Source organism: Chlorocebus sabaeus, chromosome 22, assembly GCF_047675955.1.
Source record: "Chlorocebus sabaeus isolate Y175 chromosome 22, mChlSab1.0.hap1, whole genome shotgun sequence".
In the NCBI taxonomy this organism is placed as follows: Eukaryota; Metazoa; Chordata; class Mammalia; order Primates; family Cercopithecidae; genus Chlorocebus; species Chlorocebus sabaeus.
The window spans coordinates 98,371,303-98,393,433 of NC_132925.1; the positions used below are offsets into that span (position 1 = coordinate 98,371,303).

The window sequence follows — 22,131 nt, forward strand, 5'->3', positions numbered from 1 at the left end:
GTATGTTCAATATTTTTAAAATGTGTTTTGCCTTCCATTAGCGTTCCATTCTTTGAGGAGCTTGCAGTCTAGTTGGGGAAAAACATTTTATGCTAAAGGATAAAAAGAAGTATGTGACGATATTGCAAAAATGAATGGTATGAACAGAAGCACTCAAAGAAGAAAATAGTGAGTGGAGCAATGTGTACCTTGAAGGAAGCAGAGACTGTAGGTAATATAAGAAAGCAAGACCACTTCAGCTGAAAAGAGCAGTGGGAACAGAGCACAGAGGCAGGAGTGAATGATGAGACCACAGTCAGCTATGAACATACATTCTGGCTGGAAGTGTGGGTCTGTGCTGAAGCTGGAGTGTGGAGGGACTTGAGTGCTGGGCTGGACTCAGACTGGGTCAGATAAGTGATAGCATGGTGCTCAGGCCCCCTTGTCAGTGGAGGAACATTACATCAATGATGTTAAGCATGATTTGGCTGCCCCAATCGTGTGATGAAGATCAGAGGCAGAGAGAACTGTTAGAAAGCTAAACCAGTTATATGTGTAGTGATAAACATCAGAACTGGAACAGGAAAGGAACTAGAACATATGGAATCATTTCAGAGACACAGCAGAAGGGGCACAGTCAGGACTGAGCAACAGCTATGGGTTGAGTGAGTGAAGATATCATTGCCACCAAGTTTTCAAATCATAGGGACAGAAAAGGTCATCATGCCTTTTGACTATTCCTAAAGATGTCAGTTTGGGAGTCCTGTCCTCTGATTCAGGTAAATATAGTTGGGAAAGAATTCCTATGTGAGAATAATCCTAGCCATACCCTGTGTGTATTAATAGTAATGTTTTAGGCGTAACTAGAGTTTGACTAGCCAAGTCTGGTAGGAGGTGACATCTGAGGGGCAGTTTTCCTGGAGTGGGATGATTTGAGTCCACAGGAGAACTTGTATTTACTAGATGTTAGAGTGTGTTAGTGCTGACCTCCTTGAAAAAATTGCAAAGTTAGCTACATTTCCTATACAGGAAAGGACTTTGCAGATAGTGCCTGGACAGATGAAGCTTAGGGAGAAAGCGTCTAATCCTACCGAGGTGGGGGTCATGAGGAGAAAAGATTGTGCCAGGATGGGGGAGGGTGTTGCTCTTTGACTCATTGCACTGTTAGTAGGATTTGGCTTCCTTACTTGAGGATTGTGAGGCACGGGGCCAAGCAAGAGAATGAAAGCATGAGTTAGGTCACACCCTGCCCTCTAGTGAATACTTTCAGTCTTCTGAGGACCTCATTACCATCCCACTCTACCTGATAAAGAATTCTATTACAAGTCAGCTAGTGATGAGGAACTGGAAACCCAGCAGGGCAGTGAGAAATAAGCCAGTGCAGAGAATAGATGATCTTATGCTGAAGTGTTTGTCAATAAAGTATCTTTTGAAAATTCTAATCATGACTCTAATGGGAAAAATAGAAAACATGCCTATGTTGTCAGTAAAAGAAGGATAGGATGGCATTTTCAGGGAGCACTGGTTGAAGCTTTCCTTAGGAATTGAGAAATTGGCATATTTGAGAAAAGAGAGATGAAAGGGAGAGTTGAAGGAAACTTACATGAAAGTGGATAAACTGAGGGTCAGGGGATGGGGGTTTGGAGGAGGCAGAAGGGGCTGAGACAGAGTCTCAGCGGGAAGGGTGCTCACCAAGAGGGGCTCCTGAGAAGGAAGGAGTCCCTCTTACTCTGAGACCTGCAGAAAGGATGGCTGGAGTGTGTCATTTTCTCAGCTCTATTTTTTATATCCTTGACTTTCACATCATGCCCCTGTGCCAAAGTCATCCCATTTAGGCAAGCAAAGCCAGCACTTTAATTTCCCACAAGTGGCCAAGTGGTACTTTTCTCGGTATCAAGCTTTCTCATAGCTAAGACACTTGAAACTTTCTTCAAAGTGGAACAAACCTTATAAAAGTGTCAGAATGCAGCAAGGGTTTCACTTGGTGTTACAGAGGTAGAAACTGAACCCTATGTAGAAGCCTTACTCACTGTTAGCAAATTGGTAAGTTTCAGGCCACAATTTAAAATGCTTGAAGTACTGTCAATCCTTCTTCTTTTTAATTCTTTGCAAGATATTAAATATCTGTATCTTTTCCAATCACAAAAATCATGCATATTCATGATAAAAATTCAACTAATGCAGAAACGTATGAAGTTAAAAGTGAACTCATTCTCAGAGATGATCTGGGTTATGTGTGTGTGTACAGCTTACCAAGCACAACTAGGTAATGAGGAAGAATCCAGGTCTGGAGTTAGCTTGTCTGGGTTCATGCCTCATTTCCAACTCTCTGGATGGTTTCCACTTTCTCCTCTACAGAGTGATGGGAATGATAACTGAGAGACCGTAAATGATGAGATAACGTGTGTAAACGTACTGTATGTAAAAAAGCGCAATGCTTGAAAAATAGGAAATATTCAATTAAAAAGTTACTGTCAAATATCTATAATATATATGCTAGAAACTAAAATTGTATTATTCTCTATGTATTGTTCTCTAACTTGGTCATCCATATTTTATGTCATAGATGTAATTCTATACCTTGCATGTAGTTCTACTTCATCTTTTGTAATGGTTTCCAATCTCCTTATTTCCTTCCCCTTCCAAGTAGTTGTCTTTGTTAGGCTAAGCACTCTCCATAGAATCATTGATCATTTGTATTTCTTTGGTAAATAGCTGTCCCTTATTCTTTGCTCATGAGTAACTGGGGTATTTGTCTTTTTCTTAGTGATTTGTAAGAATCACTAGCAAAAGAATTTTTATATTAGGGATATTTACACATGTAATATAACTTTTGTTAAAAATATATGTTAACTTTATTGAGTCTTTTGTCACGTAGCAATTAGAAACTTTTTTTTGTCAGACGTATCAATGTTTTCTGTTATGCCATCTGGTAACCTTTACCACCTGAGAGATTGTTTTTATATTTAGAGCCTTATTCTGGCTGGGGTTTGTTTTTATGAATGATATGAAGTATAGAAATTTAGCCTTAATTTTGTTAATGATTAGGCAGTTATGCCATAATTACTTACTCCTCATAGAATTTGAAACCCCTGTTTATACAAGAATTCATATATCCATACACCAAATTCCTATTATCTACATCTAGACTCTCTGTTTTGTCCCATTGGTATAGCTCTTAATTCCTGTATTTGAATCAGAATATTTTAATTATTATAGTATTGGAATATATTTTGATATTTGATAGGGCAAGTACTTAATTCTCTTTTTACACAAATATCCCATTGTTCTTATGCATTTATATTTTCAAATGAACTTTAAAACATAACTTTGTTATGTTCTTCAAAAATCTCAATAAGATTTTGATCACCAGTATTAATTATATGCCAATTTGGATTTTTTTCTTCACAGATACTTTTAATTGAAGGTCTTGTACCTTTCCATTTATTCAGTTTTCCTTTTATATCTTTGCATAATGTGTTGTATTATTCTTTACATAGGTCTCACATTTCTGATCAAATTGATTCCTAAGAAATAGCTTAAGTTGTAGTTTAGTTATGACGAGATTTTTAAGTTATTTATTTTTTCTGGATATTGTTGATATTAAAGGAAACTTTTCATTCTGATTAGTAAGAATTTCTTTTCATTTCTCCTGGGTTCTCAATCACTTTATCTATAATTGATGATACTTTTAGCTATTTGTTTTTGGTATTGTCAGCTTATTTCCTTTCTTTATTGCTTTGGCTAGATTACCTTACCAAATCTGAGTAAAAATTGGGAGAGTAGGCATCCTTGTTTCCTGAATTTAATGGATATGCTTCTAGTGTTTCCCTTGAGATTGTGTATACAAATGATCAATGGCCAGATCATATATGAAAATAGAACCCTGATACGCAACCTGTGCAGCAATTAGTCCAGAAGGCCAAACCATAACCTCTGCAGAAATTGGCCCAAATTGGTCAGTACTTGGTCAATAACTACTAGCTTCTCTGATTTTTGCCCATACTTCCAACTCAGGACCAATTATAGAAAGACAAAAATGCTCCCCAAACCAATAGCACAAGTTGCCCCACTTCTAGTTAGGCCACCTACCTCCATGCTTCCTCTCCATGCCAACAACATCCAGTCAGTGCATACCTGACACCTTTCAGTCTTTTCATGATAAAACTCTCCCACTCCCTTGCCTGCCTTTTGAGTGTCTGTCAAATGTAAATGATGGTCAACTCTCTTGCCATAAAAACTCTGAGTAGCCTCTGCTTGTTCTCATTTGGGTGACCTTTGTTTATTTCTGCACACTTTAATGTTCATTAATGGGTTTTCTAATGACTCACAGGCAACAAATTTCTAGAATGAAGACTTCTTTGCTCATGTTATAATGTCAGTTATTCCGCATATGTTTCTTGAATACCTACTGTGAGCCAGGGGCTGTGCAAGGCTAGTTGATGTGGTAATAACCCAATTACTGCAATTATTTTTTAGGCTTTTTAAAAAATGTTATTTATTTATTTATTTGTATTATACTTTAAGTTCTAGGGTACATGTGCACAATGTACAGGTTTGTTACATATGTAACATGTGCCATGTTGGTGTGCTGCACCCATTAACTCGTCATTTACATTAGGTATATCTCCTAATGCCATCCCTCCCCCCTACCCCCTCCCCACAACAGGCCCCAGTTTGTGATGTTCCCCTTCCTGTGTCCAAGTGATCTCATTGTTCAGTTCCCACCTATGAGTGAGAACATGCGGTATTTGGCTTTCTGTTCTTGCGAAAGTTTGCTGAAAATGATGGTTTCCAGATGCACCCGTGTCCCTACAAAAGACACGAACTCATCCTTTTTTATGGCTGCATAGTATTCCATGGTGTATATGTACCACATTTTCTTAATCCAGTCTGTCACTGATGGACATTTGGGTGGATTCCAAGTCTTTGCTATTGTGAATAGTGCTGTAATACATGTGCATATGTCTTTATAGCAGCATGATTTATAATCCTTTGGGTATATACCCAGTAATGGGATGGCTGGGTCAAATGGTGTTTCTAGTTCTAGATCCTTGAGGAATCGCCACACTGTTTTCCACAATGGTTGAACTGGTTTACAGTCCCACCAACAGTGTAAAAGTGTTCCTATTTCTCCACATCCTCTCCAGCACCTATTTTTTAGCCCTTTATATTCCTGCACCTGTGGAATTTATGGCATAATAGGAAAACAGATATCCATGAGATAAGTGCACTTGCTTTATTGTGGGGTAAAGGGAAAAAAAGCTCCAGGAAACTGGAAAGGAGTATTCAGGGAGGAAACCCAGAAGAGTGAAGTGTCCAGCAAACTAAGGAACGGCAGTTTCCAAAAGGTCAGATACATTTAGAGCCCTCTGGAGATGAAGTGCAAGGAGATAAAGAATGAATATTATGTTCTTTTGCCTTTAGCCACGTTTCCTTATTTATTTTCCTTTATGGCTATTTCTGCCAGCTTCATTTTTTACATTCATATTTAAGTGAGCATTTAGAAGTCCCCTTATAACTTGAATTGATTTCAGTGTGACTTCAATTTTTTTAGAGATTTGATATGTAAAAGCTGCATATCAATTCATCTTAATATTTTTTTTCTCCACCAGAAACCTGAAAATGAAATGCACTCCCTGCTGATGGTTGTCATTTACTTGACAGCAGTGGTGTTGAATATCGAATACTGCTGTGCATCTCCTGCAACATCAGCTAGAATGGACTCACTCTGAGTGGCAGCTGTTAATTAACTATTGCAGAAAGATGCCACTGAAGTAAAAGATTGTCATGGGATAATAGACACCCTGCTGTATACAAATGCTAAAATAACTTCTGCAAAATAAGATTTTAACAAAGCAGATTTATTTTCAAGGTAGAATTTCTTGCTGCCATAACAATTTTCTGTCTCTTCTTCTTTATTTATTTTTTAGCCTTTTATATTTCTGTAGTTGGGGGAGAGATTCAACTTCCCATGGGAAGCATTCCCCCTTTCTTATGCTTTTCTGTTCCCAATTACACCTTTTTTTTTTTTTTTTTTTTTCTTTTTTTTTTTTTGAGACGGAGTCTCGCTCTGTCGCCCAGGCTGGAGTGCAGTGGCGCAATCTCGGCTCACTGCAAGCTCCGCCTCCCGGGTTCACGCCATTCTCCTGCCTCAGCCTCCCGAGGAGCTGGGACTACAGGCGCCCGCCACTGCGCCCGGCTAATTTTTTCTATTTTTAGTAGAGACGGGGTTTCACCATGGTCTCGATCTCCTAACCTTGTGATCCGCCCGCCTCGGCCTCCCAAAGTGCTGGGATTACAGGCATGAGCCACCGCGCCCGGCCCCAATTACACCTTTTTAAACACATCTGGGTCTTGTTGGTTTTTTGTTTGTTGCATTCACACTTTAAACTTGCTAGATGATCTTATTTTCTTCGTTTTCCCCTTTTCTGTCATTTTAGTTACAGGAGAGCAGGCTTGCAAAATGGGTAATAGCACAGACCATTGGGAAAGTTACCTAACCTCCTGAGTCTCAGTTTCGTCATCTGTGAAATGGAGTTGTTGAAGGGATATGCATTAGCTATGGTAAAGCACTTAGAATAGTACCTGGCACATGGAAAGAACCATGTAGGTATTTGCTGTTATTACCTTTTCTTTACACTAGGTTATTCCAATGTCTGATTTTTAGCTTTAAAATATTGACTTATAAATGATAATTACAGTTTGTTATCATACATCTTTATTGAAAATTTATGGAAATAATTTTATGTAGAGTGTTAACAGGTTTAGAGATAAATAATATTCATTTACCACAATGTGACTCATAAAGTATCAGCTGAAAGAAACTTTAGATATCACATGGTGCTCGTTCTGCATTTTCAAATGAGGAAATTAAGGCTGTGTAAAAAGGTCACTCAGGCTGGGCGCGGTGGCTCATGCCTGTAATTCCAGCACTTTGGGAGTCTGAGGTGGGCGGATCACAAGGTCAGGAGATGGAGACCATCCTGGCTAACATGGTGAAACCCCGTCTCTACTAAAAATACAAAAAATTAGCCGGGCGTGGTGGTGGGCGCCTGTAGTCCCAGCTACTCAGGAGGCTGAGGCAGGAGAATGGCTTGAACCTGAGAGGCGGAGCTTGCCGTGAGCCAAGATTGCGCCACTGCACTCCAGCCTGGGCGACAGAGCGACACTCCGTCTCAAAAAGAAGTCACTCAGGTGTAGTAGTGCTGAGACCAGGATGTACGTCTCCAGGCGCCCAGTCCAGGGGGTTTTCTCTGTTATAATTTAAACAATATAGTTTTCATCCCATTTTGACAGAGCAAAAATGTGCTGATTTATAAAATTTTTCCCACAAAACAATGTACTAAATATAGGGTGTCTCCAAAATTTATTTGATAAATTTATTTGATAAATATTGGAGACACCCTATGTTTATTGATATTATCAATATCACATTGAGTTCTGTAGGTTCCTGGTCCATCACCTGATGCTGACTCAGCAGTGCCTCTCATTACTAGGAACAGTGTCTGAAAACTTCTTGGTAAAGACAACAGACCAGCTAAAGAAATTACGTTTGCTCCCCCCTCATATTAGTTTCCTTTTGACATAGTAGAAAAGCCACAAGCTTCTGCAGGTCAGAAGTCCAAAGTCAAGGTATTGTCGGGACATCATTCCTTCTGGGGGCTTCTGTTTCCTTGCCTTGAAAAATCAAGCTGAATAGCTTCAGAGGCCCCCTGCATTCTTTGGCTCCTGGTCCCTTCCTTGCATCACTTCAACTTCTTGCTTGTATCATATGTCTCCTAGTATTCAGCCTGGTCGCCTGCCTCCCTTTGATGAGGATCCTTGTGATTATAATGGGCATACTTGGATATTACAGGAAAATCCCCCATCTCAAGATTCTTAGCTTAATCACATTTGCAAAGTCCCTTTTGCCATGTAAGATTATATTCACAGGGTCCAGGGATTAGGATGTGGATGTCTTTGGGTGGGGTGGGGGAGCATTATTCAGCTTTCCAGATTCTCAAAACATCATTTAAATGAGAATTGAGTCTTCGAAACTATTAATTCCAGGAAAAACAGAAAGTTTCCCAGGAAAGGATAATTATTATATTCTACATTATTTACTTGGGAATAGTGTTCATACAATCACAGCAATGTAATCACTGAATATCAATCTGAGCAAAAGTAAGAGATAACCAAATGGGGGTGTGGGGGTGGAAACAGTATGCATATGAGGTGGGGATGGGGAAAGAGAGCTCTGTCTTCATAATCCATGGTAGGAAATCAGTAGATAATGCTTAAAACTCAAAAAATCTTGAAGCAGCAGAGCAAATGTGTTATTTAAAGAGATGGAGGTAAATAAAATAAGTAAAATAAGTGAAACTTCCATGTTCTCACTTATTTGTGGAAGCTAAAAATTAAAACAATTGAAATCATGGAGATATGGTGGAATGATCTTATTCCCAGAGACTGGGAAGGGTAGTGGGATGGTTAACAGGTACAAAAAAAGAGAAGGAATGAATAAGATCTGGTATCTGCTAGCACAACAGGGTGACTATAGTCAATACTAATTTAATTGTATATTTAAAAATAACTAAGAATATAATTAGATTAGTTGTAACACAGAGGATAAATGCTTGAGGTGATGGCTACACCATTTACCCTGATGTGATTATTACACATCAAATGCCTGTACCAAAATATCTCATGTACCTTATAAATATATACAACTTACACCTATTATGTACCCACAAAAATTAAAAAATTAAAAAAATCTGAACAACAGAATAAACTATGTAAAGCTCTCTGTGAACTAAATTTTTTTAAAAAAGGAATTGAAAGTACTTCTCTGCAGAGAGAGGAAGGTAACTGGGACTGCTATAAGACTTCTGACTCTGAACAGACAGATTGAAAGAAAGGGAAAAGGGAGGGAAAATGTGTGGGGTCAAGAAAGTAACTTGAATTTTGACAGCTGGAGACTGCTAATCTAGAAGATTTAAAAAACAAAACAACTTCCAGTCATTGTGTTGCTTAGGACTCTTACCTGCTCATATTAGAAACTTCACTCACCATAGCCAAGTGAAAAGGAGACTGTCTTTATTTAGGAAAGAACTATATTTATATCCCAGGTACATCTGGAACTGAGGGCCCAAACTTGACCCCTGAAGCCCCTTACCCCCAGGTTTCTCCTCTCTGGCCATAGCTTTCTTTTTTATATTGTTGTAACCCAGCTTCTGGCTCCCCTGTCCTTGAAATAAGACACCATCACTGCCACTCCCAGTTTTCAAATGTTAAAATGTGTTTCTCAGAAGGATGCCATTTTCTCCTTCCTTGCCCCTTTTCTGAAGTGCCAAGGGAAGGAAACAGCTGGCTGTGGCCTGGGAGCCAGTGCCCTTGTGCAGACTGGCTGCTGCATAGTAACTGGATGGTACCTGTGTTACTGGAAAGGGGTCCTGATCCAGCCCCCAAAAGAGGGTTCTTTTTTTTTTTTTTTTTTTTTTTTTTTTTTTTTTTTTTTTGAGACGGAGTCTCGCTCTGTCGCCCAGGCTGGAGTGCAGTGGCGCAATCTCGGCTCACTGCAAGCTCCGCCTCCCGGGTTCACACCATTCTCCTGCCTCAGCCTCCCCAGTAGCTGGGACTACAGGCGCCCGCCACTGCGCCCGGCTAATTTTTTCTATTTTTAGTAGAGACGGGGTTTCACCATGGTCTCGATCTCCTGACCTTGTGATCCGCCCACCTCGGCCTCTCAAAGTGCTGGGATTACAGGCGTGAGCCACCGCGCCCGGCCGAGGGTTCTTGTATCTCATGCAAAAAAGAATTCGGGATGAGTCCACAGTGCAAAGTGAAAACAAATTTATTAAGTAAAGTGGCAAAATAATAGCTACTCCATAGACAGAGTAGGACATTCCCAAAAGTAAGCGGAGGAACATACCCACCCTAGATACAATGCTTGTTTATATATAGCATAACAACAACAACAAAATCATAGGATCATGTGCTCTACTACAAGGGTTTGTGATAAAGGATTAATTTTCTTAATTACTGTATTTTGCAAAAATCAATATTATCTTTAAAGCAAAATTAGGAATTCTTTTGTTCTCATGACATTGGGATATCAGGACATTCCTGGGTCTAGGTCTGTTTAGTAAATGTTACTAATCTGTTCCCTTAACCGTAAAGATCTAGAGGCAAAGGATGCCTAAGTTGCTGGGAATGCAGCCCAGTAGATTTCAGCCTTATCTTACCCTATTCAAGACGGAGTCAGTCTGGTTCAAACACCTCCAACACCTGAACTTCACTGTTTCTCTGCCTAGGCATTGTTAATAATATTAAGGGTTTGTATTTTTACAACAGGACACTGCAGTTTAAATTAAAACAATGAGTTATATGTTTAAAATGTGGTAATATGTCTCTTGTACATAGCTGACCCCTGAACAACGTGGGGGTTAGGTGTGCCAGCCCCCAACATGGTAAAAAGCCTCCATGTAACTTTTGACCACCCAAAAACCTAACTACTAATAGCCTACTGTTGACTGGAAGCCTTACTGATAATGTAAAACTGTTTATTAACATACATTTTTTGTGTTTTATGTATTATACACTGATACAGTTTGGCTGTGTCCCTACCCACATCTCACCTTTAACTGTAGCTCCCATAATCTCCACATGTCGTGGGAGGGACCTGGTGGAAGGTAATTGAATCATGGGGGCAGTTATTTCCAGGCTGTTCTCACGATAGTCAGTTCTCGTGAGATCTGATGGCTTTATAAGAGGCCTTACCCCCTTCACTCTGCACTTCTCCTTGCTGCTGCCATGTGAAGAAGGACGTGTTTGCTTCCCCTTCCACCATGATTGAACGTTTCCTGAGGCCTCCCCAGACCTGTAGAACTAGAGTGAATTAAACCTCTTTCCTTTATAAATATTACCTAGTTTTGGATATGTCTTTATTAGCAGTGTGAGAATGGACTAATACATACACTATATTCTTACAATAAAACTAGAGAATACAATAAAGTTAGAGAAAAAAATGTTATTAAGAAAATCATAAGGAAGAGAAGATATATTCGTTAAGTAGAAGTGGATCACCGTAGAGGTCTTCATTTTTATTTTCACATTGAGTAGACTGAGGAGGACAGGGAAGAGGAGAGGTTGGTTTTGCTGTCTCAGGAGGGGCAGAGGCAGAAGAAAATCTGCATTCAAGTGGATGTAGTTCAAACCCATGTTGTTCAGGGGTCAACTGTCTTCTTCAATGAAAAAAAAGTAAGCTATGGAATATATCCCATGTGTAATATATCTGTATTTACAAATATCTCATGTACTTAGAATCTATAGCAAACTTTTACATTTGGTACATTTTGAGGAGATGGGATGCCCTTGAACTTTTCATTGTCTGTTAGATACTTTTATATACAAATATACACATTGGTATTATTTGAATTTTTACAGAGTATGATAAGAAAAAATGAAAAATAGGAATTTGCTTATAATGAATATATATTGCTTTTATAATAAGAAAGCAATGGGAGAAATTGTTGCCACATTGCATTGCCTACAGGATAAAATCTAGGGTCTCCTGTCCTTTAGGAGTCTTAGGAATCTGCACGCCACATCTCTCTACTCTTCAGCCCTGCCTCTCACTGCTGTTTTTCATAGGCCCTGGCTCCTAGCCTTCCCACAATTGCGTGAATACAGCATGTTCAAATCCCAACTGCAAGTCTTTCTCATTGTTTACTGACCAAGCCTATCTTGCCTTTCTTCCTCCATTCTATCTGTCTAAATCCAGATGGCCTGCAAAGTCCACTTCAAGCCTCCTTCCCCACAAGAGCTTTCCCTGCCTTCCTGTTGATCATCATCTTTGACCAACAGCACCAACTGGTGCTTTATCCTGTGATCCAGTTCATGTTCCAATATATTTATGTGGTCTGTGAAGGGAAGGGACTATTCGTTATGGTTTTTTGTAATTCCTTCAGTCCGGCATTGTAAAATTTACATTATAAATGCTTAGTGTATTGCGAATGAACCAGTGAATGGAAGAGTGATGCTGATTTTCTCCTCAATGTTTACTTACCATCTCAGAAGTAGATGATAGGGGAGGAAAAAGGAGAATGGCTGGAGTTTCCGAGGTGTAGGGCTCTACAGGATGTGCTCCAGTTCATTGCCCAGCTTGCAAAAATCTCTTATAATTCAGCAAGTGCTGAATTAAAGTGGAATTGAATTGATAAAGCTTTGAGGCTTTTGGGGATAGACCCCAGGCTGTGTTGCTGATGAGAGATCACCCCCACCCCAAGAGGATTTTCTTCTCTGCATCTCCACCCTACTCTCTCTTCCCAGCACTTTCCTGGGCATTGGAATATGTGATCAGTCATTCCTTAACCATCTTATTACCTGGACATAATTGGAAAGTAAGTTTATGTAACTTTGAGTTAATAATAGAATTTAGTTTTTGAATTAGTCATAAATAACATTGTATCTTAAGTTTTGAGTATGAAATTACCAGCCACTCCTACTTTCTGTATTCTCACAAAAATCCTTCCAGCCATATTTGCTTAAATTAATCCTAAGCCACTAGAGCTATCTCTGAGTAGTCAAAATGAGTGTATCTTCAGTGCAGAAATCCCTTAAGTGTTAAACTTCTCCTTTCAGGAATTTTATAATTGAGTTCATCCTATCTGAAACTTTTCACTCTCAAGTATGTAACTTGTACTTCTTTTTGGCCATGCTGCAAAAATTCAGGATTTCTGCCTAAACCAGAAAAGGGCATGGCAGCCCCTTGAGACAGGCTACCAGAATAAATTATATGCTTGGAATAATTCAACACAATGATCTTTGCTAATCAAAGGAGGATCCAGAGACCATTGTGGGCTTAGAAGGGAGCTGGACTGGTTTAAGATAGTCTCATATACTAAGTTTTCTTAGGAAAGTAATTCAAAATGAATATACTGAATACAGAGACTCTCCAGATTTTTGAAAGAAAACATTTTGTTGAAACATTAGCTTCTGCCTTATTTGAGAAGTCTCAGCATGTGATTCATCAAGTTCTTTCAGATTATAGAGTTTGATGGGGTACTTTACTTCAGCAAAGACCAGAATTGTTAATTAGCTCATCATACTCATTGAGCTAAACGTGTTTGATGTCCTTCCCCTGACTAGGGAAGGCTAAACTCCCATGAACCCTGGAGCTTGGACCCATGGATGAGGGTGAGGATTTCAGGTAAAGAAGCCAAACCCAAAGCTCCTGGCCAAAGGGACTGCAGAATTGGGAGTACAAATGCAGGAGGAGGATCAGAGCTTGGTTTGAAGGGTATTGGCCTGGTGACAAGAACAATGTAGACACCTATGTGGTCTTGTATGTAGCACTTATGCCAACCTAGTGAGCGTGTTAGACCCATGCTTGGCAGGGCTAAAATAGCAGAGGCAAATCTTACACTGAGATGGTTCAGAAATGTTTAACCTCATAGATGTTTGGTCATATTGTCATGTGGGGCCATGCTGTATGTGAGTGGCTGCTTGTTAACTGTTGGCCAGAAGAGGCTGCGTGCCCTTGGGTGCTCCATGGCTCAGAACCCCACAGTTCACAGATACTTACATTTATAACCTGTCAGTATGTCCAAGACAGGCATTGCCACTTTCACCTCCAAGTTCTTCAGTTTAAAAACACTTTTTAACTTAACTGATTTAATGTGACTTCTGGTTTTAGTGGTTAAGCATTGATCAGTTTGGGAACAAATTGTGTCCCCACATTGAATTTAACAAATGTTTCATACTTCTTTTCCAGACTGTGTGTTTAGGTTGATTTTAACGAACCCTAGTGCAAGTGACCACATATTTGCATGATGTAAATATAAAATTAGCCAGAAGAAAGCCTCTGTGTAGGAAGGTTACCTTTGATTTAGAGTGTTGTGTTTTCAAATCATTAAAAATAGGATATAAAGCACTTTCTAAAGCTTGGAAATTCAAAGTATATTCTTATATTAGCTCTCTAATAGATTGTGAAAAACTAATAATAAGAACACAATGATTGGAGTTGGGAACCGTTCATGTATATTAATATTCTCAGAACATTAAACACTTGAAAATAACTTATGGAGAGACTCCTTTAGGGGTTTGCTTATAATTAATACAAAATAAGTCTTGGATTTTTTAGGAGTTGGTTATAATTAATGCAAAACAATTCTTGGGTTCTTTGAATTAATGAATGTTGGCTTCTTTTAGAGATGTTGGGATGGAATATTAAGAAATTATTGTGGTAGCATTTGACCAGAGGACTGGGAAGTACTAGCATACTATCCCAGATGCATCCCAACAGCATCTCTGAGAGAGATAACAGACATGCAAAGCACAGAAGCCCTTTTCATTATGCTGAGGTACACATTTCTCTATTTCCTATACCTACCTACTAGTCTGGAGACAAAGGTGGCTTTGGCTTTCTCTGTATGTTTACCTCAGTGTTTAAACTTCAGTCTTGGATGTTAATACTTTCATGTAAGAAAGCTTCCCTTACCCTTTCAAGTAGATGTGTATCAGCTACAACCAGCAGAAGAGGCAAGAGTCATAAAAAAAAAATAATAAATGAAGAGCTATGCATTTGCCCAGTAGTCTAAAGCAGAGCTGATCTAAGCCACAGGTAACTGCTACACCTTCAACTGGGTCTAGATGAAAGAGGGCAGAGAGAAAAGAAAGAGGGGAAAAAAAAAAAAAAAAAAAGGAATGGCTTAGTATTTCTCAGGGGTCAGGCCTCTGGCTATGCCATATTGTCACCAGCCTTCTTAGTGGACGATGAAGACAGAAAGAGCCACACATCCATCTCCACTGACATTTTGATCTCTTGGAAAGTCTTACTCTGGAGAACACAGACTTGGCAATATCCTTGAACTTCACTCTATCTCTTTGGAGATGGAATATCTTGTCTTGATCATGGTTCATATGTGGAGAAGAATAAAAGTAGGGAGATAGGGGAGTGTTAATTTTTCTCCCCTCCGTACCAAAAGTTTCTACCTTGACTTGCTTTGCTTCTTTTTAGATTTATTTCTTCACTTAGTAAAATGCATCATGTATTAGCCTGTTTACAGAGCTTCACCAACATTAGTAGTCTAATTTTCAGTTCCCACTAGGTAAGGTGGGAGACTAACAGCAGTTGCTCCCTCTCTCTTTGTACCCTTAGGAGCTATGGACCACTGGTAGTGTCAGCCCTATGCAAACCCAGGTTTAAGCCTTCCTGCCTGTCCCCCCTCCCTCCTTCTTTCACTCCCTCCCTTCCTTCCTTCTTCCCTCCTTCTCTCTTGCCCTCCCATGCCTCCCTCCCTCTTTCCCTCTTTCATTTCCTCCCTCCTCCCTCCTTTCTTCACTCCTTCCCTTCCTCTTTTCTTCCCTCCTTCTCTCCTCCCTTCCTATTTCCTAACTTCTTCTTTGGGCAAATTCTGAAACAGTAGGGGAGCAAATATGTCACCACCTACATGGTATGTGGGAAAATGCAACATAGAAGATCTGGTAACTTGAAGTCTGACTTCAGTCCACAGTACCTAGCAAATTTTACTAATGATAGTTATCAGTGGCCTGGAAATTGCCAAATTAGTGAACTTTTCTCGGGTTTTGAATTATCTCAGTTTAACATTCTTTTTTTAATTTTAATTTTTTAAATTGTAAACTGACAAATTATAGTTGTATATTTATGGGGTACAAAGTGATATTGTAATTTATGAATATAATCTGGAATAATTAAATCAAGCTAGTTAAAATGTTCATCATCTCAAATACCTATTTTCTGTGTTGAGAATATTTGAAATGTATACTCTTAGTGATTTTGAAGTATACATTATTATTTACTATATTCATGCTGTGAATTATATGTCAAAGAAAAAAAATCTTATTTCTTCTGTCTAATTGAGATTTTGTACCTTTTTGACCATCATCTCCCCATTCTGCCCACCTTCTCAGTCTCTGGTAACCACCATTCTACTCTCTGCTTCTTTGTATTTTATTGTTTTAGATGCTATGTATATGAGAACATGTGGTATTTGTCTTCCTGTGTCTGGTTTATTTCACATAGCATAATGCTTTCTAAGTCCATCCATGCTGTCACAAATGACAGAATTGTTTTCTTTTTTAAAGTTGAATAAAATTCCATTATGTGTATGTACCACATTTTCTTTATCCTTTTATCTGCTGATGGACACCTAGATTGATTCTATAACTTGGCTACTATGAATAGTGCTTCAATGAACACGAGAGTGCATATATCTCTTCAATGTGTTGATTTCAAATCTTATGGGTAAATACCCAGAAGTGGGATTTCTGGATCATGTGGTAATTCTGTTTTTAATTTTTTTAAGGAGCCTCCATATACTTTTCCATAATAGTCATACTAATTTACATTTCACCAATAGTGTACAGGAGTTCCCTTTCTTCCACATTCTTGCCAAGGCTTGTTTTCTTTTCTTTTCTTTTCTTTTTTTCTTTGCTTCTCTTTTTATAATAATCATTCTGACAGATGTAAGGTGATATCTCATTGTGGTTTTAATTTTTATTTCCCTGGTGATGAGCATCTTTTCATGTATCTACTGGCCATTTGTATGTCTTCTTTTGAGAAATGTCTATTCAAGTTCCTTGTTCATTTTTAAATCAGACTGTTCTTCTGTAGTGCTGTTGAGTTCCATATGTATTTTGTATATTAACCCCTTATCAGATGTATGGCTTGCACATATTTTCTATCAATCTGTAGCTTATCTCTTCACTCTGTTGTTTTTTCCCTGTGTTGTGCAGAAACTTTATATTTTGATGTAACTCTATTTTTGCTTTTGTTGCCTGCACTTTTGAGGTAAAATCTAAAAAGTTATTGCCCAGACTAGTGTCATGTGGTTTTGAACTGATTTTTATATATAGGATGAGGATAAGGGTCCAGTTTTATTCTTCTACATATGGATATCTGATTTACCCAGCACCACATACTAAAGAGACAGTCCTTTCCCTATTATATGTTCTTGATACCTTTGTCAAAAGTCAGCTGGCTACAAATGTGTTTCATTTCTGGGCTCTATTCTGTTCTACTGATCAATGTGTCTATTTTTATGCCAGTACCATGCTTTTTAAGTTACTATAGCTTTGTAGTATAGTTTGAAATCAGGAAGTGTGACATCTCTAGCTTCGTTCTTTTTTTTTTTTTTTTTTTTTTCAAAATTGCCTTGGCCATTTGGGGGCTCCATATGAATTTATTTTGTGGTACCATTTGAATTTTACAATTGTTTTGCCTATTTTTATGAAAAATGCTATTGAAATTTTATTAGGGATTGCTGCATTGAATCTGTAGATTGCTTTAGGCAGAACAGACATTTTAACAATGTTAATTCCTCCAATTCATGAACATGGGATATCTTTCCATTTATCCAAGTCTTTGTTAATTTCTTTTCTTTTTCTTTTTAATTTTCTATAGTTTTCAGGGTACAATTCTTTCACCATCTTAAATTTATTCCCAAGTATTTTTTTTACAACTATTGTAAATGACTTTTTTTTATTTTCCAGAAAGTTTGTTGTTAGTGTATAGAAACGCTACTGATTTTTGTGTGTTGATATTGTATCCTGCAACTTAACTGTATTTATTACTTCCTCTTCTTCTTCTTTTTCTCCTCCTCCTCCTTTTTTTTTTTTTTTTTTTTTTTTTTTTTTTTTGACAGAATCTCACTCTGTTGCCTAGCCTGGAGTGCAGTGGTGCAATCTTGGCTCACTGCAACCTCTGCCTACCAGGTTCAAACAATTCTCCCACCTCAGCCTCCTGTGTAGCTGGGATTACAGGTGTGTGCCACCACACCTGGCTAATTTTTGTATTTTTATTAGAAACGGAGTTTCACCATGTTGACCAGGCTGGTCTTGAACTCCTGACTGCAAGTGAACCTCCCACCTCAGCCTCCCAAAGTGCTGGGATTACAGGCATGAGCCAGTGTGCCCAGCCTGTATTTACTAGTTCTAGCAGTTTTATATGGTGGAATCTTTAGGGTTTTCCATATACAAGATCATATTGTTGATAAACAGCAACAATTCCACTTCTTCCTTTATGAATGCCTTTTCTTTTTTTCTCTGCCTAATTACTCTGGTAAAGTCTTCTAATACTGTGTTCAATATAAGTGGCAAGAGTGGGCATCCTTGTGTTCTGCTGGATATTAGAGGAAAATGTTTTATTTTTTCATCATTAAATATAATGTTAGCTGTGCTTATCATCTATGTCCTTTATTATGTTGAGGTACATTGATTTGTTGAGAGTTTTTAAATCATGAAAATATGTTGAATTTTGTCAAATTATTTCTATGCATCTATTGATTATATAATTTTTTCCTTCATTCTTATGTGATATGTTATTGATTTGCATATGTTGGACCATCCTTGCATGCCAGAGATAAATCTCATTTGATCATAGTGAATGAACCTCTTAATATATTGTGGAATTCAGTTTATTCGCATTTTATTGAGTATTTTTGCATCTGTATTTATCAAAGACATTGGCCTGTAGTTTTCTATTCTTGTGATATCCTTGTCTGGTTTTGGTATGAGGGTAATGCTGGGCTCATAAAAAGAATTTGGAAGTATTATTTCCCCTTTGATTTTTTGGAAGAGTTTGTGAAGGATTGGTATTAGTTTTTCTTTGAAAGTCTGGTAGAATTCAACCGTGAAACCATTAGGTCCTGGACTTGTCTTTGACAGAAGACTTTTTACTATTTATTCAATCTCCTTGTTGATCTGTTCAGATTTTCTATTTCTTCTTCTTTTTTTTTTTGACAGAGCCTCACTCTGTCACCCAGGCTGGAGTGCTGTGATGTGATCTCTGCTCACTGCAACCTCTGCCTCCTGGGTTCAAGTGATTCTCTTCCCTCAGCCTCCTGAGTAGCTGGCATTACAGGCATGCACCACCACACCTGGCTAATTTTTGTATTTTTATTAGAAAGGGGGTTTCACCGTATTGGCCAGGCTGATCTTGAACTCCTGACCTCAGGTGATCTGCCTGCCTTGGCCGGCCAAAGTCCTGGGATTACAAGCATGAGCCATACTGCCTGGCCCAGGTTTTCTTTTTCTTTATGATTTAATCTTAATAGGTTATATGTGTTTAGGAATACATCCTTTCTTCTCAGTTATTCAATTTTTTTGGCATTTAATTGTTCACAATAGTCTCTCATGGTTTTTTGTATTTCTGTTTAATGTCTTTTCTTTCATTTCTGATTTTATTTATTTGAGTCATCTCTTTTTTTCTTAAAGGTTTCTCAATTTTTATTTTTTCAAAAATACAAGTTTCAGTTTATTTTGGTATTGCTTTTCTAGTTCTATTTCACTGTTTTCTGCTCTGATATTTTTTATTTTTCTGCTAAAATTGAGCTTAGTGTGTTCTTTTTTTTAGAGGCATAACATTAAGTTGTTTATTTGAGACCTTTCTCTTTTGATGTAGGCACTTATTGCAATAAACTTTTTTCTCAGAACTGTTTTTGCTGTATCCTGTAAGTTTTAGAATTTTGTATCTCCATTTTCATTTGTCTCAATTTTTAAAAAAATTTCCCTTTTAATTTCTTTATTAACTCATTGGTTGTTCAGGAACATGTTGTTTTTCATGTATCTGTCAATTTTCCAAAATTACTCCTGTTGTTGGTTTTTTAGTTTAATATCATTCTAGTTGGTAAAGGTACGTGTTATTATTTCAGTCTTCTTAAATTTGTGAATACTCGTGAAGACATGTCAAGACTTGTCCTCACATGTAATCTATCCTGAAGAATGTTCCATGTGTGCTTGAGAAGATTGTATGTTTTGTTGCTGTTGGATGGAATGTTCTGCATATGTCTGTTAGTTCATTGGTCTAAAGTGTTGTTCAAGTCCAGTGTTTTCTTATTAATTTCTGTCTGGATGATTTGTCCATTGCTATAAGTGGGGTAAGTCCCATACTATTCTTGCATTGCAGTCTATCTCTCCATTTAGATCCTTTAGTATTTGCTTTATATAATTTAGGTGCTCTGATGTTGGGTGCATATATATTTACAGTTGTTATATACTCTTGTTGAATTGACCCTTTTATCATTATATAACATCTTTCTTTGTTTCTTTCTGTAGTTTTGGTTTAAAATCTGTTTTGTTTAATATAAATATAAGTATCCCTGCCCTCTTTTCATTTCCCTTTGCATGGAATATCTTTTTCCATTCCTTCACTTTCAGTTTGTGTGTGTCCTTAAAAGTGAGGTGAGTATCTTGTAGGTGGCTTATAGTTAGGTCTAGTTTTGTGGTCTTTTTGTTGGAGAATTTAATCCGTTTACATTCAAGGTGATTATTGATAGGTAAGGACTTCTGTTATTTTTTTTTTTTTTTTTCTGAGTCTGATCTTACTTATTTGTTACTCAAAAAATCTTATTTCTGACTGGATTCAGACTTAGAAGTAGAAGCTCACAGAGAGGAAAGTCTGTGTCTCTTTGCAATTTGTTCCTGAAACTTCTCCTTAGCCTCCTTTATTCTCTTGGCCAAAAGTTAGCATATTCTGAAACCTCTTCCTTGTTTTTCTTAGTACACTGCTTCTTCAGAGCAATATGCCACTGTTTGTGCTGCAGGACATGTGGAGTAACAAGACGCTGAATCTTGGGTGCTTTGGTCCTAGGTTTCTTACCTTCTTTGTTTAAGGGCTTTCTTAAAACATATTGGCGGACATTGTCTTCTTTAGAGAGATAGAAAAGTTTGTGGATTCTGCTAGCTCTTTTGGGGCGCAGGCGGTGAGGCCCTGTAGTATCAGTCACTCTAGGAATATCCTTCTCTCCTTTTGTGTGTGTGTGTGTGTGTGTGTGTTTTTTTTACAATAACCAAGTTGAGAACACTCAGATTGGCATCCACCATGCAACCATGAACTGATTTTCTCTTTCTTTCTCCCATTCTCCTTGGTCTGTAACAGAAATGTCCCTTACTCAGTAGCAGGCGGACATGGCCATGGGTCAAGACACCCTGCTTCATGGGGAAATCTTGTTTGTCGTTCCTACCACTGATTCAGACCACATAACCCTTCCATTCTTTACCCAGAGCGTCAGCAGCAACTTCTGTGGCCATACGCTTCTCATAAAAAGTACGAAGTTTGCGTTCATCGTCCACTTCAATGAGTTTCTGGCAGCCAGTGGCTGGGAAGAAGATGTTCAGCTTCATCTTGAAGCAGCTAAATGCCTCTGAGGCGCCACGAAAAAAGCAGACTTCTGTTGTTTTATTATTTTATGGTTGTTTTGTTTCTTTCTTCCTCTCTTGTCTTCCTTTGCAGTTTGATGGTTTTCTGTAGTGATAGGCTTTGAATCTTTTCTATTTTTGTTTTGTGTGGCTACTATACATTTTTATTTTGCGATTACCATGAGACTTACATAGAACGTCTTATAACAGTCTGTTTCAAGCTGCTAACTTCTTAACTTTGTATACAGCTTTACAATTTTATTCCCCTTCATTTTATGTTTTTGATATCAGAATTTACATCATTTTGTCATATGCATTTTTTAACAGTTTATTTTAGCTATAGTTATTATTATTAGTTTTTTTCCTTGGAACTCTCATACTAGGAGTAAAACTGCTTTACATTCCACCATTAGAGTTCTAAAGTATCCTGAATATGGCTTTATATTACTTATACCATTGAGTTTTGTGATTTTGTGTGTTTTATGTTCCTTTAGCCAGTCATGTAAGGCAGGCCTAGTGGTGATGAATTGCCTTAGCATTTGTTTGGGAAAGTTTTTCTTTTTCATTTTGGAAACACAATTTTGTTGGGTAAAGTATTCTTGTTTGGCAGCATTTTTTCCTTCAGCCCTTTGAATGTATCATCCCACTCTTTCCTGCCCTGCAGAAATTCTGTAAAGAAATCTACTACTGACATTGTATTGGGACTCCCTTGGATGTAATGTGTTTTTTGTTGCTCTCAGCATATTTTCTTCATCTTTGATTTTTCATAATTTGATTATGTGTCCGGGTGAACTCTTCTTTTGGTTTACTTTGATTGAAGACCTCTTTGTTTCCTCTACCTGAATGTTGAAATCTATCCCTAAATTAAAAGAGGTTTTCAGCCATTAGTTCCTTTAAAAATGCTTTCTGTTTTTTTTTTCCCCTTTCTTTCTTTTTTATTTTTTCTTGAATTCCTCTTATGCATAGGTTAGGTCTCTTCATAGTATTCCATAATCCTTATAGGCTTTTGTC

The 22,131-nt window shown here is 37.9% G+C and overlaps 1 protein-coding gene and 1 pseudogene across 10 annotated transcripts in view; one reads left to right on the top strand and one right to left on the bottom strand.

Moving 5' to 3' along the window:
• The window catches only part of ULK4 (unc-51 like kinase 4), a 702,682-nt gene that overhangs the window by 460,727 nt on the left and 219,824 nt on the right, over nt 1-22,131 (top strand). The window lies entirely within an intron of this gene.
• On the bottom strand, nt 20,329-21,153 carry LOC140709868 (small ribosomal subunit protein eS6-like; annotated as a pseudogene).